Raw genomic sequence first — 18039 nt, forward strand, 5'->3', positions numbered from 1 at the left:
TTGTCAGCTCAGTTTCTTCTAATGACAACTAGGTAGATCATCCATCCCTAACTTATTTTACAATTCTTTAAATTATGGAGCACATTTATCACTACCTTAAACTGTAATTTTTTCTTTTACATTTCGAATGCTATCGATAGCTAGCTCTTCCATCCAAACGATTTAAACAAAGCCGCTTTAGAGATTCTTAGTTTAAAGACTATTATATTAAGGACCTTTAATGTCAATCATATTCAACATAAATCATTATTTTAAGCTATAATCTTTCTCAACTCAGCTTCTTTTAATGACAACTAGGTAGATCATCCATCCCTAACTTATTTTACAATTCTTTAAATTATGCAGCACATTTATCACTATATTAAGCTGTAATTTTTTCTTATAGATTTCGAATGCTATCGATAGCTGCCTTTTCCAGTCAAACGACTTAAGCAAAATCCTAATGTTCAGTTAGTTTTTTTTGCTTGTTTGAATGCTCTGAGACTTGTGCTTTCGTTTTTAGTAGTGGCAAAATATTTGCGAAACCATTATCATTCGTAAGAGTCTCATGAATAGCTTTGAACCACGCGCTACACACACACAAAAAATTGATGTTAAAACATGAGTGCGACAACTACAAAGAAAATGAGAAATGAAAAATGGAAAAAAACGCAATCAGCATATGCAGAACGAACACAAAAAAACAAAAAAAGCAGAAAAAAGAAAGTGGAGCAGCAAACTGGCGTGCAGTTTTTTTCTTTTGCCAGCTTTAAGGCATGCCTTAGCACCTTGCGAGTGCGATAGAGAAAAGAGAGGAGGCGGGGGAATAGAGCGAAGGAATCTTGGTGAGGTGGCCGCCATATGCAGCGAGTGAGCTGTTAGCGGCATTTGGAAAACAAAAGGCGAAAAGCAGCAGCAGCGGCAGAAAAACAAAAATCCACTCGAAGAGTTGGATAAAAACAGGCGTCAGGACGAAACGAAAAATGAAATGAAGGCGTGGCAAAGTGCTGTGCGCACAGCACTTGAAATGGCAAAAGCCTTGCGAACGCATCGAATTGCATTGTGGTGCATCACGAGTGTCTGAGTGTGTGTGTCTGTCTGTGCTTGTGTTTGTGTTTGAAGGATGCAGGACTCAAGTGGCTGCTGCTGATGCTTGCCACAAGGCAAACATATTTTCATTTCAAGCGCCTGCCAGCAGGGGAAAACTCATTAGAGACGCTTGCGAAAATAACTCCAAGCAAATTTCTGGTGCCAAGGATACGAAATTGCAAATTTATAATATCCGCTTTGGAGAGCGCAAAAGGGAAGTGCGAGAGAGAAAAAGAGAGAGAGAGAGAGAGGCAGTGAGGAGCACTTAGCACTTGACTTCAATAGCTTGTTGATGTTTTGCAATTTGGCCATGTGGCAACTTATCTACGCATCTTCTAGATGAGCCGCCTCCCCTCTCCTCTTCTTCTTCTTCTCCCTCCTGCTCTGTTGCAGTTTCAAGTTGAACTTCAAGTTGCTGCCTGGTATCAAGGGAAAGGGCAGCGGCGACGCCATTTAAAGATAGGAGCATTTTCATTCTATTAAAAAGTTGCCAAGTGGCAGCAAAAGTGCAATGCCAAGCCCATTAGTATATAGTGTGTATGAGTGGAGTGCATCTCTCTATCTCTATGTGTGTGTGTGTGTTGGTTTGTGTCTCGTAAGCAAGTTCCTGCGCAGCAGCATTAGCAACACTTAAGGACACTTTTGTCGGCTACTGACAGGAAGCAAAGCAAGCACAAACTCTACTTTCCACCTCTCGTCCAAGTATTCAACATTAAGTTAATTTGCAACGTGCACAGCAAGCAAAAACGAGACAAGCAAACGACCATCGAGGAGAGAATGGCAAAGAGGGGAAGGGGAAAGGGGAACGGGGTACGAAACGAGTCTGGCCAATAGTGAAAAGTGTGCTGCATTCTCTTGTGTCATCGATGAGCTAATTTAACGCTGATTTACGATGATTGGCAATGCAGTCACGCCAACAGAAGCCACCAGCATGCAGGATCATAATCATCACCAAGCCAGCTGCTCGTTTTGATTGAGACATCACAAAGAGGAAGAGACAGGAGAGAGAGAGAGAGGAGGGGAGAACTCGTTCCCTTTTCGTGCACACGCCATGACCTTAAAACTTTCCCAAATTGAATTGACATTTTGGCAGCGTAGAGCAAAGGCAAGTGTCTTCTATCCCAGCACGAACATCAGGATACTCATTAGGACACCGCAAGCGTGTTCAATTTTCGTGCAAGCATGTTAAATGCCCATAAGAACGTCAGCTGCTGGCTTTCTCGATTTTAAAGCCACCAACAGCAACAGCAAGAGAGGGAATAGCAGACGAAAATCAAATTGGAAATTACAAATTAAGGCACAAAATTGGTTCACAAGATTGCAGCAGAAGCTTGTATGCTAAAGGATAATTAATTTCATTTCACTTTAATGCGTACATTCAGCTTCCAAGATACAAATTTCTATCTGCATTTATAAGTCCATAACTCGCCTGAGCAAATTTATAGCTAAATAAATTTGCAATCCAAATGTGTGCATCAAGTTATATCTGAATTTATCCGAGCATCTTTGTTAACTGCGTTCAATTTACACCATTGCATATTGATGTATGTATTCCGACTGCATTTATTTCGGTATATTTCTCAAAGTAATTATATCTTTAAGGGCATCATTAGACATTCATGTGCATATCTGGATTTATCTTTGAAGATTATCACATTTGCTTATTACACTTTTTATTTACTTATAATTAAGTAACATGTCAATGAATATTACTTCCTATCCACATTTTAGTTTGCATTTAGTATTTATTTAGTATATATTTAGTTTTCATATAGTTTTCATTTAGTATTTGTTTAGTATTATCTCGAAGTGATGTAATAGTTATTCAATATTCGTTTAGTATTAATTTAGTATTTATTTAGTAATCAGTTCATTTAGTATTGATTTAGTATTCGATAAGTATTTATTTAATATTTATTTAGTTGCCGTTTATGTATTTGGTATTTTTTTAGTATTCATTTAGTATTTATTAAACAATCACTTAGTATTTATTAGGTATTTATTTGCTATTCAATTGGTTTTTATTCGGTATTCTTTTAGATTTATTTAGCATACATTCAGTATTTATTTAGTATTCTCAATATATATCTTTATTTATTTTTATGCAACTCACTATTAGATTTTCCGTATATTTGAGTAATTGTTCCTACATTTATTTCTTTATTCCTAGGAACACTTTCTTATTATAATCCAATGCTGTATATTTTTGCCTTTATTTCATTATTCATATGAAACCATAACTCAGCAATGAATTTTCTGTATACAAATTTATGAATTTGAATATAAATATCTACAATTTTTTTTTTTTTTTTTTTGCAATTGTAACCCAATATAAGCTTTAAGCATTTCTCTCCGAATATCTTTCTTCATTTATTCTTTCATAAATGCATCTCACTTTCAGATAAAGGATTTAATGCATTTGTTTCTGAATTTCATTTATTTCTCTGTTTATGTCAAAGTATTTACTGCATTTGTTGTTTATCTACCTTAATTTATTCCATTAAAAGTGCAACTCTACAGACCGCAATATCGCCATTTATATACGTCAGTTTATGCATCCGCATCTGGCTTTATTTATCGCTGCTGTCGCTGTTTACCTGTACAAGCCATAACAAGTTTATTATACGGTAATTGCAGTCATCTGCTTCGCATTCGCATTCGTATTCGTATTCGCACAACTATTTGTGGCTTCTTTGTGCTCACAACTCGCAACTCGCAGTTGACGCCACTTTTGTGTAGTATAAACAGAATTGCATTCAACTCCCGTAATGACCGCAATCACCGTTTTTCCTGCTTATTCCCCGCCCCAACTCCTTCCACCGTTCGTTGCTGTTGTCACAGCTCGTCTTGTGACAGCTGTTTGTTTGTTTAGCCCGCCGTTGTGCCAATTGGGAGCGAAACGTGGCCAAATTAGGACGCCAGTGGACAAAATGCAGCTATCTCCATCGCAGCTGGGAACTCGAGGTCCATCCTGATGCGGAAGTGGCAACAGCAACAGCTTTGGGATTGGGGAATGGGAACAGGCAACTTGAGCGCAAACGAACTAACCAAGAGCCACTTACTTACATTCATAAGCCACAGCCAAGAGAGAGAGAGAGAGAGGGATTCCCGCACAAAACCCTCGACACGCGCCTTTTACTATTTACTCAGCGGGAAAACGTTGCAGCAATGGGTAAAAAAAGAGGTAGGGAAGCAGGGAGCAGGTTGGAAGGAAGGAGTTGGCTCCGTAGACAAATGGCAGGCCGCGGGGTACAAGCCCAAAACTCATCATCACAGTTGCTTATCCAGCGCGCTGCACACGAGACGCGACTTGCTGCTGCTGCTGCTCCAGCTTCACACTTCCTGCTTGACAGGATGACTCCAGCCAGTTTCCCATTTCCCATTTCTCCGCTGCCGCTGCTGCTGCTGCCTTATCAAGTGCCATTTTTCATGCAACGCCGTCACTTTGGCACACCACAAAGTTATCCCAGGAGCTGCCTGAAGCTGCGAACCGAGCACGCCATTGTCTTGTCCTCAGCTCTGTGTCTGCGTCTCCGACTCCGTCTGCTTCTCACTGTGTGTGTGCTTGGGCGTGTTGTCGCCCCCTTTTTCACACATGCTGAAGATGCCAAGCAGAGAGACAGACAGACAAAAGGCAGCATCCAGAATCCCTGCTGTTCGCTGCATTAAGTCACATTGTCTTTAAGCCACGCCCCAAACCCCCATCGACTGTTCAGCTGCCAATTGCAATTGGTTGCACGCTGCATCGATTTGCCTAATCCTCGCGTTTAATTGGCAACGCACTGCCAACATTTACAGCCTGCTTCCCCCGCTCTCTTCAGACTGTTCATTGTCCGTTGGAGGCATCTCTTTAACCATTGTTAAAACGCAGCCACAAACTGACCTCTTTTGGCTCTTAAAATCCGCCGCCGTCGTCGCCGTCGTCGTCTGTAGCCCACTCGGATGTGCTTCACATGCTCCAGTTGCTGCTGTTTCTCCACTCTCTCTCTCTCTCTCTCTCTCTCTCTCTCTCTCTCTCCCTTGCCACTTCAACAACTTTTAGCATTAAATATGTGGCCAGCACTGTGACACGCCCCCTTTACCTCCTTCTTCTCTCTCAGTGAGTTTATGAAAAATATTACACAGAGATTAAAGTTTTCCAGTTTTGTGTTGTTTGCTGTTGGCGTTGGCGTTTTACCTGGCTGCTTGCCCACAAAATGTGGGCGGCCAGTCGAGTAGGCGTGGCAGGCATTGTTGTTGCGGTTATTGTGGTTGTTCCTCTTTCTACTCCTGCTGCTGCTGGCAGCTCTGACATAGATATTATTGTCTTGGCTGCTCTCTGGATCGTGCGCCGCTTTCCTGGACCTTTTGCACTGAAATTTATTTTTCCGCCATTTTCTTTTTTTTTTGCCTTTCGTTGCTTCTAATTTAAGTGCAACGCGTGTGTGTGTGTAGTTTTCATATTTACATATTTGCCATATTGTGGTGTGCTCTTTTTTTTCCGCATTTCTAGTTGTATTTGTGCATTGTAATTATTTAAAGTGTTTTTCTTTTGCCAGAGAGCGGGAGGAGAAGACAACTAACAGTGTTGAAAATCGCTAAAAGGCATTAAAGTTTGCACAATCCCTGACGGATTTAGCTTTTGGCAACAGTTTACAGCTTACAACAGTTATTGTTACAACAACAAAAAAAAAGAGGGAAATCCCCCCAGAGATTACTAAAAGATTCATAGGGGATTATTGCATGGAAATGTACGGAAAAGTTTTCAGCAGCAGCAGCCAAAGAAGGTCGAGAGTTGAACTGAGATTTACATTTGCCTTTGGATTGCAAGTTTTTGCAACTTGCAACTTACAACTTACAACTTGCGACGGACTGACCAAAAAGAAGAAATGCCACACACACATCTCATGTGTTGACAAAAAGGCTCAGCTTAAGGGGATTTGTTTGAAGTCACCATTTGGTTGCCATAATTCAAGCCTCTTCCCTCGCCGAATAACTGCAGTTGGCTGCTCTCTCTCTCTCTCTCTCTTTCTCTCAAACCGCAGGCGACAAGCTGAGTTATGGCTCGAGTTCTTGCCCCAAGGGGGCACAGACACTGAAGTGTGGCAAGTGCGTGCGTTGCGTGCATTTAGGCAGCAACACAGACTCTTTGCTAGATTCCATATCTGAAACATTTCCCTTAGCTGTTGCTGCTGCTGCTACTGATTGATGGCTCCACTTGGACCAACTAAACGGATTCGCATTTGGATTCACACATAACACATAGAAGAAAAGCACACAAAAAAAAAGGCACACATCAAGTAAGAATTACTTTTGCGAAACTTCTTCTGCTTCGGCTTCTTTTCCGTTTTGGGCATTTTCGTTGAAATTTAATTTCCCTCAGCTGGGAAGCAGCTCGTTCGCTTAATGAGCTGAGTGAGTACTTACACAAAATTAAGTGTTGTCCTACTTCACGAGCGCTTCAGCTGACTCTTGGCAAACATGCGAAAGAGATGGCGAGTCACAAAGGAAATGGGAAAAGCAACGCGCACAGAAAACACAAATACGAGTCACAAGACGAAGACGAAGACAGACGAACAAAAACGTGTGCGACAAGTGAAGAAGGAAAACAAGTAGGAAATGGCTAGTCGAGAGTGATCGACTGTGAGACACCCGCTACCCATATTTAAATATAGGAAAACTGTGCGGTATTATTCTTAGAATATACTAAATTAATGCACAGAAAATATATTGAAATATATCAAGTGCTGTATTTGGTTTATCAATAAACTACCCATTTCCAATAATAGCAAAACAGTGCAGTATTATTCTTAGAATATGCCAAATTAATATTCTGAAAAAAATTAGAAATATCAATATACTCCACATTTTCATGAAAAGCAAAACAGTGCGACATAGTACATAAATTCTACCAGATTAATATACCACATACTTAGAATATACCAAATTAATATACTGAAATTTTTTTAAATCTACCAGTGACTGTATTTGGTATATCAATATACTACCCATTTCTAATAATATGAAAAGAGGGCAGTATTATTCTTACAGTATACAAAATTAATATACTGATATTTTTTAAAAAAATATACCGAATGAGACATTTGGTATATCAGTACACTGCACATTTTCACGAAAAGCAAAACAGTGCGATATTCTTAAATTATAACAGATTAATATACCACAAAATAATTAAATATACCATATGGTATATCAATGTACTATTCAGTCCAAATAAACCATTGTGTACAGAATATACCAGATTGCCAAAGCAGCTAAGTCTCGAATGCAGCAGCCGTTTTTTTTTTTTTTGCCTGGTAGGCGGACTTGGCTATATCGCCTTTGTTAGGGATTCGGAGATGATTCTTTTGCCTGTTACGTACATCTCCTCTAGCCACAAAGCCATAATACCCTTCTATACAATGGATATCGGGTATAAAAACAGGCTTTTGCTTGTCTAGAGTTCTCTCTAGTTCTCTGCTTGTTGTTGCTTTGAAATCATCATAAAGTTGAAGATAAGTTTTCTTTTCATTATACAAAAAAAAAGAAGAAAAAACGAAAAGAAGAGGGAAATGGGCAGCAACAGCGGCAGCGGCAGTGGCAGCGGTGTGAGAGAACATTCCCAGGAGTCGTAACAGGCAGGCGATGTTGGTTCAGTAACAGGAACGCGACAGGAAACAGGCTCAAGCGACAGCCGACGACAGGACAGTAACAAGCAGGATGCGAAGAGGAGATTGGGGAGGAGAAAGGGGAGGGGCACATGTATCCCCTGTTGAGTAGGGCAAAACAAGTTGTTTGGGCTGTGCGTTGATTCGTTTGTTAGTCATGTTGTTTGTGCTGCCTCACAGAATATCTGTCTGTCCCTGCTGGTGCTGTCATGGCAAACTGCTGCCCCGAAAATTTACAACATTTTACAACACTTTACTGGCAGTTTGGCAACACTGGCTCACACACTAATTCAATAAATGCACGTGGACCTCGTTTGCCAGAGCTGTCTATCTGCCAGCCAGCCTGCCTAGAATGTTTGCCTGCCAAGGATGCAGGACACGTAGCAGAAAAGTTGACATAAATCTGCATAAAATATTCGCATATGCAAAATCGTAAAAATGAAGCAAGAAAAGTAAAAAAGTAGTAGAAAAAAATGTAGATGGAAAATAGAAGGAAATATGTAAAAAGTGTCGACGCTTAACTGGCATGTTCACTCCCCGACATCATGTGTGCTCAGCTCAGCTCAGGTGAGGCAGCAGCGGGTGGCATAAACTCCAGCTGCCTGTGGTGCGCATTATGCAGCTGCAGCCACAGCATCAGCATCAGCACTCGCAGACAACCATTGAAAAATCTGTAGAAATTATGCAAATAGATTTCAGCAATCACTTAAGTCTGTAACCAGAACTGAATCCAATGGCACGTCGAGTTTAAGCCATGTGAGAGAAGGAGCAGCAGCTCGGTTCAAATGCTATGCAATTCGAGCCAATGATATGCCACCGAATTGATGGATAGTCACACACACACACACATACATAACTATATATCCCTACACATACGTTCACCCTTGTTTGACGCAACCTTTGACCAGCAGCTGCTTTCAACAATCCTGGGGATCTTCGTCTTGTAATCTTTTACCTTCTCCACAACTTGCCCCATAATTAGCCAGAGATAAACAGTTTCTCACAGCGTGTCTCACGCATGTGCCTCAAATTGTTCACTGTACATTAAACAACAACAAAAGACGGCTTCCCCTTTTAAGTCGTGGGGGTTTCTGCTCATCTTGCGAGAAATGAAGTCAAAGTCGTCGCATATGACAAGCGACTGAAAGGGTAAACAAATTCAAGGCGAAATTGATGACAGAGCACACACACACACATTCAAACACACACACACACTCGCACACACACATCAGCATTTGTGACATTGCCGCGCCATCATCGTCGGCGTCATCGTTGGCAAAGGTTGAACTAACACTGAAGCAGACTCTTTCCTCTCCCTTCCCTCTCACATCTGTCGTTTCACAATTTTTACAGTATTTGGATTAAGTGGACTTTGCTGTTGACGTTGGATGTCAAGGAACGGGGTGCGGTTGACGCAGGTCGCAGGTCCCGAGAAAAGTTCTTAAGAGTTTTGCGCGTTCGCTGCTTTGCATGCCACAATATGATAGAGGAAAATGGCAAATAGGGAACTAAGGCAGAGACAGGAGGCAGAAGGTAATGGGGAAGTTAGGGAATACATTTCACAAGCTGCCACTAGTCAACGTGGCCCCCCACTTACCCCCCCCTCTGCCTGTCTGTGTGTGTGGGCGCAAATATTTGCTCACGTGTCAATAACCCGCCCTGTGATTTATTTCATATTTGGTCTGGCTTATGAGTTTTGCCTCCCACCGCAGGACGTCGCCGTCGACGTTGCCTGGAAAATAGTTTTACGTGGACAGCCGCCTGTCATTGACATTTGATATTCAAAAGGGGCCCACAAGTTTGCCAAGCACATTTCATAGCATACTTATGAGGGCGCCGACAGCAGACGACAATTTACGTTTTTTTCTGCTCATTTTTCCCCCGTGTTGAAGTCGCCAACGAAAAATGCCTTAAAGCAGCCGTTACATCAAATTTTGTGTGCTTCCTTTAACCCAGAAAGATGAGAAATCAGTTTTATTTTTCCCCCAAAAGTGCTCAATGAAGCGTGTGCGATGCTTTATCGCCGTCTAGTCATAACCTGGGACGTCTGTGTTTCCCAATTGCTCAACTGCTCTGCTCTCCCACTCTTCTCTCTCTCTTCTCTGCCACCATCTCTCAATTCGCTGTCTTTTGCTGATTTGATTTAAACGTTTTCTTAGTGCAACACAAAAGCGTTGTAGGGAGGGGGGAATGGGGGAATGGAGCAGCAGGCAGTTGCTGAAGCATTGCCATCGAGACATGGTTTATTCATGCAGCAGCCGCATTATGCAAATAGCTCTTGAGTTGGATGCTGCCGCTATTGCTGCCACGCCTGTTTGCAGCGCCTTCGAAGCGCCACTTGAAATTTGATTTTATTTTCTGTGTTTTTTTCCTCATTTTTTTTTTCAATTTCTATTTCGATTTGTTGCAACATGCCAAGGCAGCCTTGGAGCTAGAGCAGGCACTTCGCACCGCTTTTGCTTGTGAGTCGAGTACAAGTTGAGTGCCACTTGATGGCATTGACGATGAGTCGAGAGGGGGAAGCCTGGCAACAAAGTTGAAGCTGTCAAGAGGCAGCAACAAAATGACTAGCTCGGATTTTCACAGTCTTCACTCTCTGTGTGTGTCTCTCTCCTCGGATTTTTTTATTGGGCAATCGAACAACAAATTCGACTCATCTATTTGTAATTGCATTATTCAGCTCGCAGATTAAGCTGCTCCAATAACAACAACAACAAAAACAACGAACAAGAAGAAGAAGAACTGAGCTAACAACAGCAAGTAATTTCTTTATTTTTTGCGGAATTTTGTTGAGGAGAAATTTGCATAGGAAACAAATTACTGAAGCAAAAGCAATTTTAGATTTAAATAAAACGAAGTGAAACGATTCACACACACACATGTAAGGGCTTGTGTGTGTGCGTGTGTGTGTGGAAAGTCTTTTCCTTTCCATTTGCCAGGCAACTGCAGGATGTGACAAATGTTTTGCAAATATGTCGCGTGTTCTTTTCGTTGCCTTCTCTTTTCCCCCCGCCCCTCAAGTCTTACTCGCTGTTTATCTTCTATAAGCAAGGAGTTTTGTTTGTATTTCACACACAGAGACACGCATACGCACATCCCCTACAAAATCTTTCTCTCTCCCTCTACTTCATGTTTGCTTTTAACAAAAGCAAAAATAATTCAAGCGTTGCGCCTGAAGAATCGCATAATGTTTGTGCGTCAACCACGTTTATAAGTCGGAGATGATGTTGACTCTGACGATAATGATAGACAGCAGCAGCAGAAGAGGATAGAGGAGGGGAAGGAGACCGAGTACAAAGTTGACAACATCAGAATATAGCACATACACTCCTCTCCTCGTTTGTGTTGTTGTTTTTTTGCCATCCGATGTTTTAAGATATATTTTTCCATAGCACATTAATATTAATGACTGTATCGGTTTCATGGGTGTGATTTGACAGCATTTTGTCTATCGCAATTTCATTTCCAGCCTCTCTCGCTCTCTCCTCGAACCGTCAGAGTGGGATTTTCAATGTTGATTTTCGATTTCGATTTCAATTTATTTCCACCCTGACCACTTCAATCGCTTTAATAGCACATCAATCAAATCCAATGTCTGCGCTTTGTGCTGGCAATTTGCCAATTTGCTATGCACAATTTCAATATTTACTCGAAATGCATTTCACATGCACATAAATAACTCAAATCACCAAAAAAACCAAAACACGGAAGAAAAAATCCATCATTCAAGCACAGCTAACGTTGCGTATGCGTAATATTTGATATGTGAACAGCACTCAAAGTGAAATGCTTGCACACAGAGAGAGAGAGCAAACGCCGAATTTATTCTTTCTAAAGATACGAATTTAATTTAAATTGTTGCATACAGCGCTCGAGGTATGCTTGGCTAGCAAATACTCTATTTTTACCCACTACCCATAGGGTAGAAGGGTATTATAACTTTGTGCATGCAGAAAATGTGTGTAACAGAGAGAAAGCGTCTGAATATACCGAAAAAATACAAAAATATATCAAATTATTATACCGAGATAATACTAATATATACTAAATATAATTATGACAAATTGATCCATATGAAACACTGAGTCTATAAAATAATAATAATATAACACTATTACATAAATATTTATAATGTAAAATATAACAGTCTATTTTAGTTTTTTCACTGTAATATGCAGTATACTCGGTATATAATATACAGTATTTTTCGGTATATTTCTTGGTCTATTTTTAATACACTACTATATAGATATACCAAGGACAACCTTTGATATATTTTAGTATTTTACATCGTATAATTTTGGTATATTTCAGTATTTTCTGGTATATTAATTCGGTATATTTTTAAAATATGGTTTTTTCGAAAATGTGCAGCGTGTATCAGAATATCACAGTCGATTACACTCGATTTCTTATTTGTTTAATTATTTGCGGGCAATTTCGTTATTAAATGTATCTAAAATAGCTCGGCAGCATTTCAATTTTTCAAATAGTTCAATTTTTCACTCATTTCTAATTTGGCTCCCGGTCACATACTAATTGTTGATTCATTCAGCATAACTTCCATTAGCATTGGTCTCACACACACATACACAGAGCATCATATCGAAGCTGAATCAAACGCATTTCGTGATTTTCCTCGAGCTAATTTGACCTCTGCACATTTCAAATGAATTCGAAATTTGCAATTTTCCTCTGCCTGCGTCTGTCATATTAATTAGCCAGTTCACACTTCACCCGCCACCCGTCCGACTGCTGAAAACTAATTAAAATGCCATGTCATCAGACAGACAAATGGACAAGAGACCGATTGACAGACACACAGACATTCAGACTGACAGAGAGAAAGACATACAGAGTCGCATTACGACACGCCTTCACTGATTTCCCCCGCCATTGCCTTTGCCCCTTTGGCCCATTTCCCACCTAACACTAATCGAATAAATGTCATGAATGAACGCGCCCTCAAAAAGCCCAAATCACCAAAAAGGAGAATGAAAAAAAGAATCCTCCGCCTTCTCGCCTCTCAATTCTAACCCGAACTCAAACCCGAAAACAAGTAGCTTCGTCTCCCACCAATTGCAGCAGTTGGGGAATTCAATTCATATTCATTTGGAACAGACCGAATGCCATTGAATGACAGCGAACAATGAAATCAAATTAAAATACACTTTAGAGTCCTGTTGACTGAATCAATGAATCAAAGGCTAAACAATGGAATCCCAGCCATCCAGTATCCAGTATTCGAGCTGGACAGCAACAACAATGCACAGCAGCAAAAATATTTTTGTTTGAAAATGGAAACCCGTTGCGACTGACAGGCGATGACAGGCGCTAAAAAATTGTTATAAATTTTACCCAAAATTAAATTAAGTCTGAAGTGTTGCATGCGCTTTAATTACACAGCCATTAAAATGGCATTTGTAATGCCCATAAAATTAACTTCATTTGCGTGAAGCGACTGTAACTGAGGCCCATTACAGCAGTAGAGAAGAGAAGTGAGAGAGAGAGAGTGAGTACGAGAGAGAGAGACAGAGAGAGCGAGAGGGAAAGGCGTAGGCGATGTGCGAGCGCAACAAAAACATATTAGGTGCAAATTAAAAATAAAAAGGCAAACCCTGAAGGTATTGTCTTTAAAATTCAAGCAAAAGCCAAGCAACAGAATAACCTTATTGAGCGCAATCCAAAACATACATAAAAAGTACAAACAGTTTGTCAAATACTCTTTCAATGATGAAAATCTTTTAATTCCACTCACAATACAATGACTAAATGAATTGGTCTTCAGGTTATTTAAGTTATTTTCAAAATCAATACCAATTATAAATAAAATAATATTCAGATAAATAATATGCATTTATGAAATGAATTAGTCTTCAGGTTATATCCAAGAAAGCTACAGACCAGTGTGCTCGACTATGAGATACCCGCTACACATTTTGAATAAAAGCAAAATAGCGAAGCTTTATTCTTTAAATATAATATATTAAAATAATATATCGCAAAAATACTATAAATATGCCAAAGTCTTTATTTGGTATATTGATTTAGTACTACATCCAAAATATACCAAAGAGTGCTAAGTATACCAGATTGTCAGCCAAAGTTAACGTTTTTCCCCATACTAAAAAGTTCGTAAGTAACTTCTATATTTTTCATCTAATCACAACCAAATTTTCGGGAATCACAAAGACAGTAGTTATTAATGTATATACTATGTGCTACTCTAGCTTCAATAACTCGATTGTTGTTCGATTTTTGTCTGTAGCGTGGAAAAACATATCAAACATATCTCTATCTATTATAGTCTCTGAGATCTAGGTGTTCGTATGGACAGACAGACAGGCAGACAGACTTGGTTATATTGTCTCGGCTGTTGACGCTGATAAAGATTATATATACTTTATAGGGTCAGAGATGCATCCTTCTGCCTGTTACAATTTCCTGGAGCCACAGAGTAATATTCTTCTATTCTTTTATAGGTATCGGGCATAAAAAGTACAAACAGTTTGATGCATCCATGCACAATAAAGTTACCAAATAAATTAGTCTTCAGGTTAAGTTATTTTCAAATTAAAGCCCAAAATCAATACCAGTTATAAATAAAATAATATTAAGATAAATAATATGCATTTACAAAATGAATTAGTCTTCAGGTTATTTAGGTTATTTCCAAATTGCAAATCAAAATCAATATCAATTAGAAATCAAATAATATTAAGATAAATAATATGAATTACGCTTTCAAATGAATATTCGAAATAAGCTTAACAATATGCACTACTCTCGAGGCTATTCAGCTCACTTTGAACTATCTATCGAAGAGCATTAGCAATTAAATCAATGAACATGCTACGCCATTCAACTGAGCTCTAAGCTGAATGCCAAACAAATTGCATAGAGTGTCATCATTCATTTGAGTTGCAATGAAATAAATCACAGCAGCATTAAGCTTATTCTCAGCAGCTTTCAACATAGTTTCTCAATGTTTCTCACTGTGGCCAGCTCCATTAAGCGATTCTCGTGTGCTATCATAAATAACTTAATTTTCAGTTCAATGGAAAAGTTTTAGTGAGTTTTTGTTCTGAGCAAAGAGCATAACAAAGTTGTTATATCCTTTGAAAGCCAAAGTGAATGGCCAAAAAAAATGCTTAAAATGCGAGCAACGCTCAAAATTCATTAACTGCATAGAGTACACACACAGACGAGTCACACACACACTCACACTCTAACACACACAATGAGATACAGAAATCGCGAGGCACACGCCAGTTGCTGGCACGCACTTCACTGAGCCTGCTTTAAGCGGCTTAGTGAAAGTCCTTGCCAAATGTGCAAAAGCGCCAGCGAAAAAAAGAGTGGAAAGAAAGTAAAGTGAAGGAGCAGCAGAAGCAGCCTCAATTGCGGCTGCTTCCCTTTTTTCTTGCCACTGCTTTTTGCCCTCTTGTCGATGTTGGCGTTTAAATAACTTTGACGCCCTTTTTCCACATGCACATGAGTGCCCATAGGTGTGTGTGTGTGCGAGTGTATGTGTGTGTGTGGCGTTTCCGCTTCTAATGCCATTTACATTGCACACTGTGAAACAGAAGCGAAAGAAACTTTTGACGACTACCGCTGACAGGGCCAAGGGAAATTTGCCTTTCGTTGCCAACTAGGGAATCTACTTACTTACACATCTCAAACACTCACATATTCACATTCACATTCACTGTTCGAGTACTCATACTGTGTCTGTTTTGAGTTCGTTACATACATTCGCCTCATTGCCAAAATCTAACAGAATTCGCCTTCGCTCACCTCCTTCCTCCTTCGACATCAAGCTTTGACTTCCCTCAAGACACAGCCGGAAAATACATACAGCTAGCAATTTGGGTTGACAACTTTTCGACTGGCGCGATACAAGTAATTTGTCTCGGGTTATATTTGGCAAATTGTCGCAATTATCATTTGCTTTTTGTGTGCATCTTCCTCCCACAATTTCTCCTTTCCCTCTGCTCGGATTTAGTTGCGCTAATGAGGCAAGACCCACGACACACGAGGATGCCTTCGTATTGAGCCACAGATAAAACGCCTTCGCCTTCAAGTATGTAGTTGAAATTTAAAGTCACATCACACGCTTCGTTGTAGAAGGGGTTACAGGAAGTCGATGGAGGGAAGAAAGAAGTCGAGGTTGGGGGATGGAGAACACAGAGCACAGTGCGATGCTGCACTTCCCTTTCCGCTGCGACGCCTGAGCAAAGTTTGTTAGCTAGCAAATGGTTGAAGGGAGGAGGAGGAGAAGAGCTTGGTACACAGTGCATGGTATGCTATAAGTCAAGTTCTCTTCCGGTTGCCAGTTGATGATGATGCTCCGGCTGTAACTGCAGCGATGGCGATGATGAAGATGATGCCGATGTGACTTGCTTCAGGAGTTGGGGCAACAACAACAACAACAGCAAAAAATAGTAAAACAACTGCCAATGCCGCTGGCTACAACGTACCACTGCCAACATGTCTTTCAACACTTTTTCTATGCAACTATTTTGCATATGGCAAACATACGCAAGCAAGGAAAAAGCGTCTACTCCTCCTCCTCCTCGCATACGTGAACTGTGGTTGCAATGTGTGCGGTAAAGCTTGTTGGATATTGATGTTTGCTGCTTTAGTTGCGATGACTTGGAGGTATGGAGGTCACACATTTCAACGCAGTAGCAGTAACTGATAGCGCGCTCTCCCTCTCTATCTTCCACTCTCTGCCACACGTTGGGCGCCATTAAGGTCGTCCATTTCAGTGCTTGCTTGTCTCTCCGCTTCTCACTCTGCTTCTCACTTCACCATCATCATCATCTACACCACCATCTTTCACGTGCTTGTCGTCGTCGTTTTCTTCATCTTCTTCTTCTTGCGCCATTGTAAACAGATATGAGATTGTATAAATGTGTATGTGTGTGTGTTTATGCTTGGGTGTGAGAGTGTATGTGTGTGTGTTTTAGTGTTGATAAGCAAGCAAACGCCATGATAAACAAGTTACTGCTCTTGTTCTTGCCCGCTTTCATTCTTCTTATTGTTGTTGCTGTTGCTGTGTTATTGAAACTACCGCAGTAGACGACACTGAGAATAAGAGAGAGAGAGAGAGAAAACAAGAAGAAGAAGCAGCACAAGTGCAAATTTGAAAGGTTTTTGACATTGCTCCATCGAACGCTCAGCCTCAGTTTCAGACTTCTTTTGTCTTAGTCTCATTCCATGTTTTGTGCTTTTGTTTTCAACTTTACTTGCTTGTTTACTTTACTGTTTTACTCTCTAGTCAAGAATCTTGGACCGGCCACGACTTTAAGCCACATAGGACCATAACGAAACTGCACTTTGCTCAGATTTTGCAATAAAACCCAAGTGAATAGAAAGAAAGAGAGGGAGAGAGAAAGAGAGAGGGAAGGCAGACGTTATTTTACGTTGTACGAAAACAAAGTTTGCCATATCAAAAATTATTAGCAATTTAATGCACGACTAGTCAGCGACTGCAAGTAGCCTCTCAGTCCCCCGATGTCCTTGCGAGTCCTTCGAGTACAGACTGGACTCTAGCTTGTGGCTGCTGTCAGCTGCTTGCGTGGCAGGCTTCTTGATTTTGTGTGTGGCAAATTCCACTGACGCCAGACGCTATAACATTTGCAGCGTAACAGCAGGACACATTGCCAGCGGGACTGCAGAGACTGCTTCTTCTTTGTCGACGAAGAAGCGTCGAAGAGCGAGCGAGCGATGAAGAAAGGAAGAAAGGGTAGTCAACAAGGAGCCGCTGGCATGGATATGTTAAAAACAACATGTTTTTACTTGCACACATTGCATACTCTAAACTTAGATAGAGCATATCAGTTAACTAATCAATAGGAAATTACGTATACGTACAACTTGGTTAAAAAAAAGACTAGAAGCTTTGAAAATTTTCCAGCAAAGCTAAACCCAACATAAATGATTTGAATGAATTACAGTTTTTAGGACGTTTAGCTTATAGAACAGTTATAAGTTCAAGTGCGGATATTATACATACAAAAGTTCGCTGATATTTACCAATAATTATAAAAATATTACGTATACGCTCAGAAAACTAGCTGATATTTTTATGTTATCGATTTTCGCTCTTTTATTAGAGAATATTGTAATTTTTGCACATTAAATTACTTCACAAATTCTTTGACATTCAACACAGTAAGCCCGAAATTACGTATACGTACAGAAAAAGAGCTGAAACTTTTTTGTAGTGAATTTTCGCTGAATTATTCGAAAATTGTTGTGCATTGAATTACTTTACAAATTGAATGACTTTTTACGTAAACTAGATGCCACAAATTAC

General features: G+C 40.1%; 1 protein-coding gene across 3 annotated transcripts in view; it reads left to right on the forward strand.

Moving 5' to 3' along the window:
• LOC117567866 (uncharacterized) overlaps window positions 1-18039 on the forward strand; it is a 53212-nt gene that overhangs the window by 11345 nt on the left and 23828 nt on the right. The window lies entirely within an intron of this gene.

Source organism: Drosophila albomicans, chromosome 3 (genome assembly GCF_009650485.2).
Source record: "Drosophila albomicans strain 15112-1751.03 chromosome 3, ASM965048v2, whole genome shotgun sequence".
Taxonomy (NCBI): domain Eukaryota; kingdom Metazoa; phylum Arthropoda; class Insecta; order Diptera; family Drosophilidae; genus Drosophila; species Drosophila albomicans.